The 12,337-nt window shown below is 44.0% G+C and overlaps 1 long non-coding RNA gene across 1 annotated transcript; it reads right to left on the bottom strand.

The window, feature by feature from the left end:
• Nucleotides 1-4,931: 4,931 nt before the first annotated feature.
• LOC138843148 (uncharacterized) lies at nt 4,932-11,653 on the bottom strand. Its single transcript, XR_011389012.1, has 2 exons — nt 9,674-11,653; nt 4,932-9,201 (listed from the first exon to the last, which is right to left on the bottom strand). It is a non-coding gene; the product is annotated as an uncharacterized lncRNA (long non-coding RNA).
• Between the last annotated feature and the right edge of the window lie 684 nt (nt 11,654-12,337).

Here is a 12,337-nt window from a genome sequence, read left to right as displayed (position 1 = left end):
TTCATGAGTTGAGAAAGTTCAGAAACAAATCTTGAGTCAATGTACCTACTGTGTTGTATCTCAGATACTCCCCCAAAGAGTCATGAGCTAACATGGAACAGGCCCAGTTCAAAATCCTGAGACTGCTGGTTCCTTGTCCCCAATGAGCTTTCTGTCTAGCAAAGGAGACAAGCAATGAACAAGCAGTCACAATATAGTAAAATACGCACTCTGTGCTTGGATCCAAGTGTCACATGTCTAGGACTCAAATTTTAAGAGACAGGATCCGGGCTATGCTAAAAAAGAAACATGTGCTTCATCACTTGCAGAATTTGGACAGCAAGATATCTGGACTAAACCTTTTGATTCCCTGGCTTAGAATACCACAGGATAGATCTAATCAGAGCCTGGACAGCAGGAAAATGTGAAGATCACTAGATTTTAATAATAATAATATGTAGTTTTTGAATAGTTGAGGTTCTTATTCAAAAATTGACAAGCTTTAAAAATCTGACGTTTACCAGCCACCCCAGTTTTCCTGGAGCCATCCCAGTTTTAGCATTTGTAATAACCACTTTTTCAGGCTGTTGTTGTGGTGCAGCAGCTTAAGCCACTGCCTATAAAGCCAGCATCCCATATGAGCTCCAGTTCAAGTCCCGGCTGCTCCACTTCTGATCCCGTTCCCCATTCCCTGCTAGTGCACCTAAAAAAAGCAGCAGAAGATGGCTCCAATGCTTGAGTCACTGCTACCCACATGAAAGACCTGGATGATTTTCCAGGCTCCTGGCTTCAGCCTGGACCAGCTCTGGTTTTTGTGGTCACCAGGAAGTGAACCAGAGGATGGAAGATCTCCCTCTATGTCTCTCCCTCTCTCTGTGTACATTTACCTTCCAAATAAATAAAAATAAACCTTTAAATCTTAAAAAAATAGAAATAAAATGGAGAAATCCTTCATTCTCTACACACTGGAACTTTTGATCTTAGCTCTGCTCTGAATGTAGAAGTATTGGTAAAAACAGAGAAAATGCAACAATCTGGTGCTTTAAGACCAGGAAGCATGAGAAGACAAAATCAAACTGTCATCCACGTGGCCCACACTGCTTCCTGGGTAGGAAAGGGGAGTTACGTACTATTTAACAAATGTAAACACCAATATATTGAGAATGAATATAAAACTATATGCTAGAATACAAAGAATGATAGCTTTTCATTCTTGACAAAATTTGCCTGGGATACAGCATCTTAAGTTTCTGAGAAGGACTGGGGTTTACATCTTAGGGAGAGGTTGGACAAAACAGCATAAAGATTTATGGATTGGATATTGAGAGAAAAATTAAAATCATGGCATTATCGCTTACAGACAATGTGATCCGAGGTACATTTCTCAATCTCTCTATGCATTAATATCCTTTTCTGCAAAAGAATAATACCTACATTGAAGTGCTGTTTTACAAATTAAAATAAAATTACCCCAGTGTGAGAAATATCATATGTACTCAATAAATGTGCATTACTATTAAAAAAGAAAGTGAAGGTAAAACCTGCATTGTGTTGTTCTCAGGAATACCAAGTAAAGATAGCAAGAGACTGAGAGTGCATGACAGTAATTCTAGCCACACATTAAGAATACCAAGTTTAGGCCCACTTAGGGTGTCACTATATTCTCGTATATTCCCATAGCTGGAATGGGCCTTGGCTTCACTGCTCCTCCAGATCCACCATCTGTCTTTCTTCTCCTTCTCTGTGCCTGGGGGCTGACTTAGGTGATCTCCAATACTCGTAATAGACTGTTGGGCTCTGGAGCTCTGGATTCCAGCTGGCTGTGTCTCTCAGCTGAAACCACAGGTCCCATCAAGAGGCCCTCTCCACCCAGCCCTGTCTCATGATTCTGGGAGCACCCAGAATCCTCTTCTCACTTCTTCAATCTAGGGAATACTAACGGTTTCTGCGTTTTACGGTTCTCAGGATTCCGCACCACGCTTAGGGGTTTCCCAACAGACCTATCACCCATTTGTAAACCATCCCTTCATGAACTCCCCTCAAGTTCACAAAAGTGCCTTTTGTGTGATGCTAGAACTCCAGTATAAACCACATGAGGAGAACATGGAGCTCTGTGATTTCCAAACATAGATATGAAAACCAGTTGTAGACTAGGCATATCAGAAACACTTGGAGAGCTTCATGAATATGCAGATCCCCAGGCCTCACATCTTCAGTACTAATTTAATGGGTCTTAGGAAAGGCTCAGTTTGCAACTGGCTCAGTTTGCCTCCTTCCACATCAGTAGTGTGTGTGTGTGTGTGTGTGTGTGTGTAATTTATTGGAGAGGCAGAGAGAAAGACAAACAGAGGCAGAGTGGAAAACAGTCCCCCTCTGTTTGTTCACTCTCCAAACACCCTCAACAGCCAGGGCTTCTCCAGGATAAAGCCTAGGGCTGGGAACTCAATCCAGGACTCCCAAGAGGGTATCAGGAACTCAGTTATTTGAGCCATTATTGCTGCCTTCCAAGGTGTACATTAGCAGGAAGCTGGAGTCCAGAGTGGAGCAGGTTATCAACCTAGTCTCTCCAATATGGGACATAGGTCTTAAGCTCTTAGCTAAACACCTGCTCCAATATCAATATTTTTTGTTCTTGGTTCAGATTTCACTGACTCTTGATTTCACTTTGGTTATAAACAAGAAATACATCAAAAAATAAATATTATGTATGGCTTCTGTAAAGGTGATCTCCACAAGAGAAGTTGGAGTTTTTCTCGATCTAGATATGGCTGGTACATAAGTAGTAGTCAATAAACATTTATTAAATGAATATTGAGGGCCAGAGCCGTGGCTCAATAGGCTAATCCTCCACCGGCGGCACTGGCACCCTGGGTTCTAGTCCCAGTCGGAGCACCGGATTCTGTCCCAGTTGCTCCTCTTCCAGTCCAGCTCTCTGCTGTGGCCCGGGAGTACAGTGGAGGATGGCTCAAGTCCTTGGGCCCTACACCCGCATGGGAGACCAGGAAAAGCACCTGGCTCCTGGCTTCGGATCAGGCATTTAGGGGGGTGAACCAATGGAATAAAGGAAGACCTTTCTCTGTCTGTCTCTCTCACTGTACACTCTGCCTGTCAAAAAAAATGAATATTGAAAAAATAATTTATTAAGAACATTTACAGAGCTTAACAGGTCTTAGATCACTCCAAATTTGGTATTTTAACTCCATCAAATAAGGTATAACCTAAGTTGAATTATTTGTAATGTTCTTTATTTGTTTGAGAGGCAGAGAGGATGAAAAGAAAAAGAGAAAGAGACAGCTCTCATCTGCTGGTTCACTTCCCAAATGTCTACAATGGTGGGGGCTGAACCTAACAGCTGAGAACCCCATCTAGATCTCCCACATAGTGGGTAGCAACTCAATGACTTGTGCCATCACTACTGCCTCCCAGAAAGAGGAATCTGTTGTGACAACTAAGTAAGTTGCTGAATATAGGCATAATTATAAATTAGGGGCTTCCCTTGCATTTCCCTCCATCTGTCCTTCAAAGCCTATTGTCCAGGGTACTAGAAATGGTGATCTATGCTCAAAGTCAAAAAGCAATTTATTTATGGCAATAAAGGTCACTGTGGGGGAATTTTTGAGTCAGAATCCTGATTTTAATTTTCCCCTGATCCATACTATTAGACAAATTCTTGATAACCATGATGCACACTTTCAAAGTGAGTATTCAAAATAAATTTCAATGGAAAATACAAACCCATGGTCAGGAAGGTGTCTCCTGTCCCTCCTTAGACCTCAGCTGTGCCTCGCTGCCCAAGGAGATTTGCCCCTTCCTTTTGTTCCTCACTCTCCTTATCTTTTAAATGAGTTGTCAACAAAAAACATCTCTTGGCTTCCATTTTTCTGACAGTAGGCATCAGTAAAATTTCTAGCTTATTGACCTCCTTTTGTGCCAAGATAATTTACTTGGATAAATTTGGTTGGGAAGCATTCAAGAATAAAAAACACACTTCTGCAACTATTTAAGCAGAATCTACAGAGCATATGCTTTGTCAACATTGTCTTTTCTAGATGACTTATGGTTATTATTATAAAAATCAATTACTGATTTTTGTTTGTATTTTAAACCCATTGACTGTCCAAGGGCCAAGAAGAGGTATTGGGCAGCTTCCTCCTCTCATAACTGGCCATCAGTATGATTATTATGTCTGCTCTTGTAGCTTTTCTGCTCTCTGCATTGCTGATTATGACTTACCTTGATCAGCATGTTTTCTCCCAAAGGTGAAGTTGCCAAATACAAGTTTCCTAGTCACCTAGGGCTTTCAGACAGACGGATCTGCTCTGAGTTATGCAGAAAGTGAGCTGAGAGAAATCCTCCCAATTTGAGAAGTGTTGTGAAAAAAAAAAGTTATAGGAATTACCAATAAGCTGACATTCATTAGATGTCTAAAAGTATACTTTTTTTGGAATGGATTTTTTTATTAAAGCTTTTATTTAATGAATACAATTTTCACAGGTACAACTTTAGGAATATAGTGGTTTTTTCCTCCCATACTCACCTACCCTCCCCGACTCCTGTCCCACCTCTTACTCCCTCTCCCACCCCATTCTTCTTTAAGATTCATTCTCTTTATTTTATTTATTTATTTATTTGACAGGCAGAGTGGACAGTGAGAGAGAGAGACAGAGAGAAAGGTCTTCCTTTTGCCGTTGGTTCACCCTCCAATGGCTGCTGCGGCCGGCGTGCTGCAGCCAGCGCAACGCGCTGATCCGATGGCAGGAGCCAGGTACTTATCTTGGTCTCCCGTGGGGTGCAGGGCCCAAGGACTTGGGCCATCCTCCACGGCACTCCCTGGCCACCTCCACGGCACTCCCTGGCCACAGCAGAGAGCTGGACTGGAAGAGGGGCAACCGGGACAGAATCCGGCGCCCCGACCAGGACTAGAACCTGGTGTGCTGGTGCTGCAAGGCGGAGGATTAGCCTAGTGAGCCACGGCACCGGCCAAGATTCATTTTTAATTATCTTTATATACAGAAGACCAACTCTATACTAAATAAATATTTCAACAGTTTGTACACACACACACACAATGTAAAAAGTACTGTTTGAAAACAAGTTTTGCAGTTAATTCTCATAGTACAATTCATTAAGGACAGAGGTCCTACATGGGGAGTAAATGCACAGTGACTTTTGTTGTTAATTTAACAATTGACACTCTTATTTATGACCGCAGTGATCACCCGAGGCTCTTGCCATGAACTGCTAATGCTGTGGAAGACTTTTGTGACCACAAACTCTGTCAGTATTTAGACAAGGCCAAAAGCAAAGTGGAAGTTCTCCATTCAGAGAAAAGCACATCCCTCTTTGATGGCCACTTCTTCCCACTGGGATCTCACTCACAGAGATCCTTCATGTAGGATTAACAAGATGCTTTTAAAAGATTTAAAGGTTAAGAAGTTTGTGTTGGGGTTGGTTCTGTGGCACAGTAGGTTAAACTTCTACCTATAATGTCAGTTTCCCATGTGGGCACTGGTTGAGACCCAACTGCTTCACTTCCAATCTGGCTCCCTGCTAATGCACCCAGGAAAGCATCATAAGACGGGCTAAGTGCTTGGGCCTCTGCACCCGTGTGGGAGACCAGGAGAGGAGGCTCTGGGCTCCTGGCTTTGGCCTGGTGCAACCCCAGCCATTGTGGCCATTTGGGTAGTGAACCAACAGATGTAGGATCTGTCTCCCTCTCTCTCCTCCTCCTCCTCTTTCTCCACTTCCTTCTCCTCCTCTACTTCCTCCTTCTCCACTTCCTTCTCCTCCTCCTCTTCCTCTCTGTGACTCTGAATTTCAAATAAATTTTAAAAACTTTTTAAAAAATAAGTTTGGACTAGAGGCAAGCATTGCTGCACAGAGAATTAAGCTGCCACTTGGGATACTGGCATCCCATATGGGCAAGACCCATCTACTCTGCTTGCAGTCCCATTCCCTGCTAATGCATCTGAGGTAGCAGTGGATATGGTTCAAGTGTGTGGGCCCCTGCCCCATAAGTAGGAGACCAGGATGGAGTCCCTGCCTCCTGGCTTTGGTCTGGCCCTGCCCTGGCTGTTGTGGGCATTTGAAGAGTGAACCAGCAGATGAAAGATCTCCATCTGCTGCTCAGACTTTCACATAGATGAAAATAAACAAACTTTAAAAAAAAAAAAACTGCTATTTACTTAGGAAATAAGACTAAGAAGTGATTAGATCTTATTTCCCAAATAGTTGAGAATTTTCGGAAAAAAATGTAGCCAGATTAGAGAAAAGGAGAGATCAGATTGATAAAGAAAACAACTTCTGAGGAAGCTGCAGACTCACCAGGCCACACATCTTTCAGGTGAGCATGACTTACTAAATTTAGATGCACTCTTGCCTAAGGACAGGGGCTAGACACTCTGTTCTCAAATTTCCTTCTCACTCAGGATTCAGAAATAGTGCTCCCTCTTGCTTCTCTTCCCACTTCACACATGCTTGAGGTATGCTGTCCAGAGGTTGACAATGAGGCCTGATCTCTTTCAAAGCCATATTCTTTTTGAAGTGTTGTAGAGAAGGAGAATTGCCTACCGTTCACACAAGCAATGGGGAAATAGGAGAAACGGAATGCAGAGTTTTAAAATATAGTGTGAGTCCTCATGTTGGTAGTACTTTCACTCTAAGACACCCTGACTTGCTTATCACAGTACCAGCCTCTTAGCAGCATCTGAGATACTCCTGTGCACTCTACAGTGAGGAAATGTGAAATGTCAGGAAGAAAACCAGAGCTTAAGAGAATGACCAGTTGCCATCATTAAGATACCAAATGCATTTATTTACATATGAAGAAGTGTTTTGGATTAAGATTAGACCCAACAAGGGCAAAAAACCATTTCTCTGCCAGTGGTCACTGGATATTTATACCATCATTCCTGGGCCATACAAAATGATCAACTTAAAAATTAGTCTCCTGGGGCTGGCGCTGTGGCACAGCGGGTTAATGCCCTGACCTGAAGCGCTGGCATCCTATATGGGTGCCGGTTCGAGTCCTGGCTGCTCCACTTCCGATCCAGCTCTCTGGTATGGCCTGGGAATGCAGAAGATAGCACAACACCAGATTCTGTCCCGGTTACTCCTCTTCCAGTCCAGCTCTCTGCTGTGGCCTGGGAGTGCAGTGGAGGATGGCCCAAGTGCTTGGGCCCTGCACCCCAAGGGAGACCAGGAGAAGCACCTGGTTCCTGGTTTCGGATCAGCATGGTGCGCCAGCCACAGCGCACCAGCCGCAGCGGCCATTGAGGGGTGAACCAACGGAAAAGGAAGATCTTCCTCTCTGTCTCTCTCACTGTCCACTCTGCCTGTCAAAAAAAAAAAAAAAGAAGAAGAAGAAGAAGATGGCCCAAGTCCTTGGGCTCCTGCGCCCATGTGGGAGACCCTGCAGAAGCTCCTGGCTCCTGGCTTTGCATCATTGCAGCTCTGGCCATTGCGGCCTACTGGGGAGTGAACCAGCAGATGAAAGACATCTCTCTCTTTCTGTTTCTCTCTCTCTCTCTCTCTGCCTCTCCTCTCTCTGTGTAACTCTTACTTTCAAATAAATAAATAAATCTTTGAAAAAAAATTAGTCTCCTATATACTTACTGAATTTGAGTCCCACCTGCGGTTGCCTTGGCAGGGCCAGATCAAATGATCGTGCCAGACATTCCCCACCTCTGATGTAAAACCTATCTTATTTACAAGAATTCTTAGATGTTCTTGGTCATTTACGTTCACTTGTCAATAATGCAATTCCCTTTACAAAACTATTATTCTCTGATTTTATATTTATATCTCAAGAATTAAAATGCAAGCAGTGAAACCTGGAACGACTGACCTTGGCTGCCCTAGACTTAGTCAAGCATATAATTGCTATTGAGCAAAAAAACGCCCTCTCAAAGCTAACAGGAGCCCTCACTTTACAAGGCCCTCTCTTCCCTGAGTCATCACTCCACCCATTTCTAGAGAAGGAGTCATCAAACAAATGATTCAAACCATTTTCATTCAAAGATAACAATAAAACCAACAATGCCTTCCTTTAATGCCACAACAGAAAAATCTCCATTGCCAGGAAAAAAGTTTGCTACCTGCACCAATTGGCAATCAGGTCCTATTGCACACAAGAAGTTTGTGGTGCCACAATGGTGGAAAAAGGGCAAATATATCCATAAACTGCTTCAATTGCTGAGAAGTCAATCTAGTCAAAACTGGTTGCAGTTAGCAATTTTTGTTGATTATAATTCTTTGAGTAAATATTAGGTGACAGGAGACTGCAGGGAAGAAAACCGGCTTCATGGCAAGAAGGAGAAGAAGATGAGGAAGAAGAAGAGGAAGAGGAGGAAGAAGAAATAAAAAGCATGAAAACAACCAACTCACTTTCTATCTTACTAAATTTTACTAAATATACTAGTTCTCTCATTCCGACTCAGAAAACCTCGGTAGCAGCCTGCACTCTTCTCCTTCTCTCCTTCCCCTAGGTCCCCTGTTTTCACATGATGGAAAATAAAGGACTTGACATGCCCCTAAAAATTTTTAAAAATAAAAAAGAATGATCTTCCGGGGCCAGCGCTGTGGTGTAGCACTGGCTGCTGTGCTGGCATCCCATATGGGCACCAGTTCGAGTTCCGGCTGCTCCAATTCTGATTCAGCTCTTTGATATGGCTGGGAAAGCAGTGGAAGATGGCCCAAGTCCTTGGGCCCCCTGCGCCCACGTGGGAGACCCAGAGGAAGCTCCGGGCTCCTGGCTTCGGATCGGCACAGCTCCGGCTGTTGCAGCCAACTGGGGAGTGAACAGCAGATGGAAGACCTTTCTCTCTCTCTGCCTCTCCTTCTCTCTGTGTAACTGACTTTCAAATAAATAAATAAATCTTAAAAAGAATGATCTTCCTATTTCAGATATAGCTGGCCTTGAATATCCTTAGTCTGTGCTCCAATTGGAACATAAGAAATAAGGAATTTTGAGCTTCAAGGAGCGTTAGAGATTACATGACCAAAGAAAGAAAGAAACTACTTCTTTCAATCTGTAGATGAAGAAGCAGAAATGAGGTTTGTTTATTCTCAGCATCTAAAAGGACTTGGTGCATGTTCCGAAACAAGTAGGATTAGGATTTGAGTCTCTTACCTCTGAATCCAGAACTCGTTCCACACACCATTCAGGGGACTTCCTAGCTGAATGGCCTTAAATTGTAAAACAAATGCTTTAGATGATACCCACTGTGGGGAAAAAAAAAAAAAAAAAAAAAAAAAAAAAAAAAAAAAAAAAGGAGCAATGGAACACCAACTTTTATTGTAACCTCCCAGAGAATCCTCAGGGTCGTCCTGTCCCTATGAGGATCCCCACTGCCTCCAGAGGCCCAGCAGGATCCTGAATTCTATTTCAGGAAAAGCTAAATGGTTGTTGTTTTCCATGGCAGCCAGACTTCCATCGCCCAAAGACAACACACCTGCTAGCCCTGGCATACTGGCATCTACCAATCTGACACAGGAGTCTTTGAGAAAGCCTGTGCCTCAGGTGGTCATAGCCCCCACGCTGGCCCAGGAGAAGGAGCCAGCATACTGTGTATCTTTGGCCTCCAAAATTAGTCCCTGGCCCTGACAGGACACAGAAGGATTAACCAGGAAGAGTCATGCTTTTAAACAAATGGAGAAGCCCCTCATTCAAGGGAGAGAGTGAGTTCAGTTTCACCTTAGGCAAGTGCAAGATGACGAAGGACATCCCAATGGAAATATCAACAGATCATTCAAATTGCAGACCTGAACCTGAGAGGGGAGTGCAGGCTGGAGACCCAGAGAGGAAGTCACCTGCAGAAGGGAAGAAATGAAACTTAGAAGTGTTCATGGCACAGAGTTAACAATAACGACAACACAGGGGTGCAGGCTTTGGAGCTAGATTCTGCTTGTAGGTAAATTCTGGTCTCATCGTTGGCTTAAAATATGATTTTGGACAAACCACTTAACCTCTGTTGGCCCCAATTTTCTAATCTGTAAGTTGGAGATCAAAATAGTATTTTTCTTATGAGTGTTAAAGGGTTTAATGCTCATAAAATTCAGCTATAAAGATACCTGGCATACATAACTGTTAACTGTTACATTTCTCTTGTTACTCTTCCTGGTTCTCAGGACAGATTTCAAATTATTTTCCAGAGTCTGTAGGTTCTGGATGGTATCCAAGCTTCATTCCTGGCCATTCGGCCTGCTAGGAATTGAATTGTGTTCCTCCTAAATATGTATGTTGAAGTCCTAACCCCTGTGCTGAGAGCATGACCCTATTTGGAAATGAGGCTATTGCAGATGTAATTTTGGAGTTGTATGGCCTTTAGCATAATTATGATGGTCCTCATAAAAAGGGGAGATTTGGAGCAGATGTGTATACACAGGGACAAGACCATGAGAATATGAAGGCAGAGATGAGGGGGAAGGGTCTACAAATAAAGGAAGATCACGGATTGCCAGAGACCCAGCAGAAGTGCAGAACAGATTCTCCCTCATAACTCACAACCTTGCTGATCCCTTGCTCGGGACTTCCAGCCTCCAGAACTGTGAGCCAATACCTTTCTGCCATGTCTGCCCCCTGCTGGTGGTGTGTTTCCGCAGCCCGAGCTGCAGACTAAAACACTGCCTGTCCCTCCCTGTGCAGCTCCAGCATACACTCGGATTTCTCACACTTCCATGTCTTGGCTCTGACTGAGTTCTTCGCCTGGAATGAACCCTACCTCATCCCTCTTTGTTTGACTTGGTCAACTCCCACTTGCCCTTTGCGATTTAGTTCAAGCGTTCCTTCCTCTTTGACTTGTTCACAGAACATCCCATTTCAAGACAAAACTGACCTTTTCCTCCCTGGCCGTGATCCACAGGGACTCACACATCCTCTCATAGCACACAGCGTGTGGTGGAACTGCAATGACCCACCTCCCTACCTGGACCTTTATTTAGACTGTGCTCTATCTTGGCTGTATGTTAGCATCACCTAGTCTGATGCTTTGGAATCTGGACTCTCAGCCTCTCTTTGAGATTCTGAGCTGGTAATCTGGTCTGGGCTCTGGCATCCTGAATTTTGAGTAGGTCCCCAGGCGATTCTCTCGTGCAGCTGTGGATGTGAGCCTCTGCTCCCAAACCATAGGGACTCTGTCTTGCTGCTGGGCTGCTGCTATTCACTTCCCCTGAATAATGCTGGCCTCAAGTAAGTGCTTATTAAATGTTGGTTGAACTGCACAAAGCAGCCCAGGGCCTCTAGCCATCCTCTGGGTCTCTCTTCATTTTTCCTCATTTAAAATCTTCACCAGTCCTTAAAAAAAAATCTGAAACAAACCTAGAAACTGCTAATTTGAAGTTTAGAGCATTAGACTAAAATCATCATAGGCCAGGGAAGGTAAACCTTTGTTTTTGGTATTTTAAGAGTGCTCACCAGGCTAATCCTCCGCCTTGCGGTGCCAGCACACCAAGTTCTAGTCCCGGTCGGGGCGTCGGATTCTGTCCCGGTTGCCCCTCTTCCAGGCCAGCTCTCTGCTGTGGCCAGGGAGTGCAGTGGAGGATGGCCCAAGTCCTTGGGCCCTGCACCCCATGGGAGACCAGGAGAAGTACCTGGCTCCTGCCATCAGATCAGTGCGGTGCGCAGGCCGCAGCACGCCAGCCGCGGCGGCCGTTGGAGGGTGAATCAACGGCAAAGGAAGACCTTTCTCTCTGTCTGTCTCTCTCACTGTCCACTCTGCCTGTCAAAAAAATTTAAAAAAAAATTAAAAAAAAGAGTGCTTGTTTTGAAAATACATTTGTCCTCTCTATTCTCTCTGAACATATAATGTGAAAAAGTAGCTCATCACCCCAGCACTTCTCCTACTCCCATTAGATGTCTTTTCTCTTGAGAATTTCAGAAAGGAAATGCAATGTTATCTTCATGTTTTCCCAGTGTCTGTAAGAATCTGTCCCTTAGGAAAAATGGAGTATGGGAAGATTGTGGACCACAGCTCTCTAGAATGTAATTGTACCATGAAGAATTACCTGTTAAGACATTTTTAAGCAAAATCCTTTTCAAAAATTAATTAATTAATTTGAAATGCTGAGTAGGGGGGAGGGAGAGAAAGATAATGGAAAGGAGGAAGGGAGAGAGGAAGGGAGGGAGGGAGGGAGGGGGAGAGGGAGGGAGGGAGGAAAGAAAGGAAGGAAGGGAAGACAGAAAGTCTTCCATCTACTGTTTCATTCCAGCCAGGGCTGTGTCAGTCTGAAGCAAGGAGCCCAGAACTCCATCCAGGTCTCCCATGTGGTTGATAGTGATCCAAGTACTTAAGCAATCATCCTCTGCTTTCCCAGACATATTAGCATGGAGCTGGATGGGGAAAGGAACAGCTGGGATTTC

This window comes from Oryctolagus cuniculus, chromosome 5 (assembly GCF_964237555.1).
Source record: "Oryctolagus cuniculus chromosome 5, mOryCun1.1, whole genome shotgun sequence".
NCBI classification, from domain to species: Eukaryota; Metazoa; Chordata; class Mammalia; order Lagomorpha; family Leporidae; genus Oryctolagus; species Oryctolagus cuniculus.
This window is presented reverse-complemented; position numbering and strand designations above follow the sequence as displayed.